We start from the raw sequence: 5,739 nt of genomic DNA on the forward strand, positions 1-5,739 counted from the left end.
ACCATGCTCTTTTGATATAGTTTGAAGCCAGGTAATATGACACTGATACCTCCAGCTTTGTTTTTTTTGCTTAGGATTGCTTTGGCTATTTGGGCTTTTTTTTGGTTCCATATGAATTTTAGAATATCAACTTAGGTTACATCAGTGGTGGATTGGATACAGAATATGTGGTACATAGGCACTGTGGAATACTATATGCAGCCAAAAGAAATAGTGAAGTCATGTCCTTTGTAGCAATATGGATGCAACTAGAGGCCATTATCCTAAGCCAATTAACACAGTCACAGAAAACCAAATACTGCATGTTCTCACTTATAAATGGAAGCTAAATACTGAGTACTAATGGACACAAAGATGGCAACAATAGATACTGGAGACTAATACAGGGAGGAGGGCTGGAGTGGGGGAAGGATTGAAAAACTAACCTGGGTACTATCCTCACTATCTGGGTGATGGAATCATTAATATCATAAACTTCAGTGTCAGGTGATCTACCCATGTAACAAACCTGCACATGTACTCCCTGAATCTAAAAGAAAAGTTGAAATTGTTTTAAAAAATTGTTGAAAGAAAAAATAATAATAAATAAGTATGAAGAACATTTCTTAACAGTATTGTGTATTCCATCTCTTCCCCACTGATGTGGATGACTTTCTTCAAAGTATCTTAAGTTTTATGTAACTATAATCTATGTCTGAATGATATGTCCTCTTCCTTTTTCTTTTGTTCTCCAGCAACTTTTCTTGGTCAAAGAATGCAGAAGGATACATGGTGTCTGTGGTTTAATTAGCAGGATCATTTATAAAACAACTTTACATTTATCTTATTTTTAAAATTCTTGCCTTTGAATAGCTGATGTGTTAGAATAGACATGCTCCTATCCCATGCAAAAAGCTGTTAAAAAATGAGCAGCTTGCAAATCTATCATAAATGAGACATTGCATAAAACATTCTTACGGTGAGTTCTAAGAAGCAGTTCAGTCTAGAATTTGCTTCAGATACTTTTTGAAATAAAATATTTAAGGCATAAAAAAGCAAAACTCAAAATATCTAAAACAGATACCTACTGATATTTTTACCCTAGTCACTTCCCACAGTTTGTATGTGTCTCTGTGCTCCGCTGATTCAAACAAACAACAAGAGCAGTAGGCATCTTCTAACTAAAAGTTTATTTACTAGTCTTCAACTAAAAAGTCACAGTGGAAGAACATATGTAAGGTGAAGAAAGCTTTTTAACCTTTCAGACTTAAATAATACTGTATTTCAACTTTAAAGAAAGGCTCCACCATATATTTTCTGCACTGACATTTTAAATATACGAACAAGTCTTTGTGATACAATATATACTTCAATATATCCAATATGCCTTATATGAATTAAAAACATGTCAACTTGATAACTGTAGTAGGCATTTGAGTATTCAGAGGAGCCATAAAGAAATTTCTTAATGAGTGTTGTCCTTTTAATATTAACTGGATTTAGTAGGTTTCCTTAAAATGAACAGGAAACAGGCCAGGCACGGTGGCTCACGCCTGTAATCCCAGCACTTTGGGAGGCCGAGGCGGGCGGATCACAAGGTCAGGAGATCGAGAGCATCCTGGTTAACACAGTGAAACCCTGTCTCTACTAAAAATACAAAAAATTAGCTGGGCGTGATGGCGGGAGCCTGTAATCCCAGCTACTTGGGAGGCTGAGGCAGGCGAATGGCGTGAACCTGGGAGGCGGAGCTTGCAGTGAGCCGAGATCGTGCCACTGCACTCCAGCCTGGGCGACAGAGTGAGACTCCGTCTCAGGAAAAAAAAAAAAAAGAACAAAAAACAAACAAACCAAAGAACAGGAAACAAAAGATGTGAAAAACAGGCAGTGATGCCATTATACTGAATTCCAGAAAAAGCACAGTACAAACAATGAGTTTTCTAGCAGGGAGACCAGACAGACCAGCAAACTGGAAATGGATGAGTGGCCCTAGCTTACATGGTCTGTTGTATCTTATCAACGGCTGAGAGAAGTATTAGTTAGCCCAGCAGGCTTGGGTAAAGGTACCAGAATCCTTACTGCTAGTCTCATAGCCTAAAACAGAGCAGGTACTCTAGATATACTTCCTGAACTGACCTGGATGAAGAGTCTTTAAAATCAACAGGGCTGGACAGTATAAAGTTAATGGAAAAACTCCATTTTTCATTTTATTTTGATATGTTAGTGAATGTCTACTCATCTAGTATTTCAAGTGTGGATCACATAAACACCATGTAGAATGTAGTAAACAGAATTAAATAAGAAACACACTGGCTATCAATGCCAGAGTCTTTGAATATCAGGTCATAAATATAACCAATTGTGCAATATAACCGCTATGATGAGAAAAGCACACCTCACAATTGACAATTTTTGTTCACACGATTAAAAAAAATAAAATCTGAAACTGCATTTAGTGCCACATTCTATCAGATCATACATCAGATTCCATACTGTGAAGCCACACTGGGCTACAGGACATACAGTACACAGCATGTTTTAAACTGAAAGTGAAAGGGAAAATATGAAACAGAAAATTTTTACATACACATCTAACGGTGTTGTCGATTTAATTGGATTTATATGATTCGCTGTGCCACTTTGACTAGCTGGTAGAACACCCCAATTCTCTTTTCCCCATAAAGATCTACTTCCATACAGAGTAGAAAAGGATGGTGGTAAAAAACTTCAGATTCTTCAGGTTCCAACGATTGTGTTCCAAATGCCACTGTATGAATACCTGTGTGCTCTCCCATGGCTCCTAACAACCACACTCCTGAGCGCTCGGGGCCCGTGCGTGCCGCGGTGACCTCAGCTGTCTCAAGGCAGCATCTCCGTACTGAATACCTGAGCCCATTCTTTCTCGGTCCAGCTCACCTGATTCAATTTTGTTAAGTATTTTTCTTGCACACTGTACAAAAGCCTTTTCTACATTCTCCCCTGTTAGTGCACTTGTTTCCAAAAACATCAGCTCATTTTCTTGAGCAAATCTGGAGTCTTCTAAGAAGATAACTTCACGATGTGCATCCAGGTCCTTCTTGTTTCCACAATGGATGATCACAGTGTTCTGGCTCGCTAGCATGTGGGCATCTGTTAACCAATTAGGAAGCGCATTGCAGGTTTCTCGGCTGACGAGACATAGACGAGGACAGCCCGGGTCGCGCCTCGGTAATAACTTCTCTTCACAGACCTGAATCGTTCTTGTCTTGCTGTATCCCATATTTGTAACTTTACATATTTACCACCAACATTTGTTACCTTTGAACCAAATTCCACTCCTATTGTATGATTTGAGTCATCTTTGAATTTTTTTTTCAATAAACTGATGAAATAAGCAAGATTTGCCAGTTCCTGCATTTCCAATAACCAAGAACTTAAACAAAAAATCGTAGGTTTCGGACATGGCCGTCTGAGACATCTTGGGAGAGGCGCCGCCTCTCGCTGAGTCACCGGCTGCACTCCCCCGCGGTCAGCGTCTCAGTGGGGAAGGATCTGGGGCGGGGGACGGGAGGAGGGAGGGTCCCGACCGGTCCCCACTGCAACCGCTGGCCTCCCAGCGGCTGCCGCACAGCCAGACTCCAGCTCCACGCAGGTGCAGGGCCCTCCACCCTCGGTCCGGCTGTGAGCACGACAATGATATGTCCCCTACTAGTAGCTGTCTGTTTAGTCTTATACCACATCATTTTAATAATTGTTTCATAAATTTTAATACCTAACTAGCACGACTCCCTAACTCTTCTTTTAAAATTTTATAAATAATTTAATTTTAATTAAAGATAAATTTTAGAATCACTTTGTCGTGTTCAGATTAAATTCTCATTTGGATTTTGGCAAAATTGCTGTTACATAAATCGATTTTAGGTAGGTTGCTCACAAACCTGATGAAAGATTTTCTCTATGTCCATATCTCCTTTGCAATGTGATTGCTGTTTCCCTTATCAAGGGGTGGGGGCTGTTTTCTATTTTTTGAATCTTGGCAGACTTGTGACTTGCTTTGACAAACACAATTTGGTGGAAGTGACCCTGGGCCAGCTCCAAGACTAGACTCCTGGAAGAAGCTTTGAGTGCTTCTCACTTCCCTCTGGAACCTGTTCAGCTGCAATATGATCAAGCCCAAGTTAGCCTCCTGGAAGATGAGAGACCCCAGGGAATAGAAGGGCACTGCTCCAGCTAAGATCTAGGAAGAAACTGCACATGTATATTCTTAAAATTTTTTCCAGGTGATTCCAAAAAAGAGTTAACTAACGATGCCACCAGCCTGAATAGTTTCAGAATTTTGAAATTTATCAAGGGTACTTTGTCATGTAATCCAAGATTAACTGTTGTAAATATTTCACAGGTGCCACAAAAGAAGATAGGATCTGCCTAGGCTAAAAATGTCTGTGTGTTTCTATTAGTTCAATATATTTAATTGTATAGTTTAAGTTATTTCTTCATTGACTTTTTACCCATGTGATTTATTATCAATAGTTATTAGAGGTATTCCTTTAAAGGCTTCCATAAGAATGTGTGTCTACTCATTTCTCTTTCCTGTACATATTTAGATGCAATATTACTTGTATAAATGTTCATAACTATGTCTTCTTATAAATTTTACTTTTTGGTAAAATAATGCAAATGGATAGTCTTATTCATATCAAATAATTTTTATCAACAGCTCCTGTCTCCAGCTCCCAGCCCCAGCGACACAGAAGACGGGTGATTTCTGCATTTCTGCTTGAGGTACCGGTTTCATCTCACTAGGGAGTGCCTAACAGTGGGTTCAGGACAGTCGGTGAAGCGCACTGTGCGCGAGCCGAAGCAGGGCGAGGCATTGCCTCACTCGGGAAGCGCAAGGGGTCAGGGAGTTCCCTTTCCTAGTCAAAGAAAGGGGAAACAGACGGCACCTGGAATATCGGGTCAGTCCCGTCCTAATACTGCGCTTTTCCAACGGGCCTGGAAAACGGCACACTGGGAGATTGTGTCCCGCACCTGGCTCAGAGGGTCCTATGCCCACAGAGTCTTGCTGATTGCTAGCACAGCAGTCTGAGATCACGCTGCAAGGCGGCAATGAGGCTGGGGGAGGGGCGCCCGCCATTGCCCAGGCTTGCTTAGGTAAACAAAGCAGCCAGGAAGCTCGAACTGGGTGGAGCCCACCACAGCTCAAGGAGGCCTGCCTGCCTCTGTAGGCTCCACCTCTGGGGGCAGGGCACAGACAACCAAAAACTCAGCGAGAACCTCCACAGCCTTAAATGTCCCTGTCTGACTGACAGCTTTGAAGAGAGTAGTGGTTCTCCCAGCACGCAGCTGGAGATCTGAGAACGGACAGACTGCCTCCTAAAGTGGGTCCCTCACCCCTGAGCAGCCTAACTGGGAGGCACCCCCCCAGTAGGGACAGACTGACACCTCATTCAACCGGGTACTCCTCTGAGACAAAACTTTCAGAGGAACTATCAGACAGCTGAATTTGTGGTCTCACGAAAATCCGCTGTTCTGCAGCCACCGGTGCTGACACCCAGCCAAACAGGGTCTGGAGTGGACCTCTAGTAAACTCCAACAGACCTGCGGCTGAGGGTCTTGTCTGGTAGAAGGAAAATTAACAAACAGAAAGGACATCCACACCAAAAACCCATCTGTACATCACCATCATCGAAGACAAAAAGTAGACAAAACCACAAAGATGGGGAAAAAACAGACCAAAAAACTGGAAACTCTAAAAAACAGAGCACCTCTCCTCCTCCAAAG

The 5,739-nt window shown here is 41.9% G+C and overlaps 1 pseudogene; it reads right to left on the minus strand.

The window, feature by feature from the left end:
- Positions 1 to 2,702: 2,702 nt before the first annotated feature.
- LOC129491568 (ras-related protein Rab-4A-like) lies at positions 2,703 to 3,552 on the minus strand (annotated as a pseudogene).
- Between the last annotated feature and the right edge of the window lie 2,187 nt (positions 3,553 to 5,739).

The sequence above is a fragment of the Symphalangus syndactylus genome, chromosome 10 (assembly GCF_028878055.3).
Source record: "Symphalangus syndactylus isolate Jambi chromosome 10, NHGRI_mSymSyn1-v2.1_pri, whole genome shotgun sequence".
Taxonomy (NCBI): domain Eukaryota; kingdom Metazoa; phylum Chordata; class Mammalia; order Primates; family Hylobatidae; genus Symphalangus; species Symphalangus syndactylus.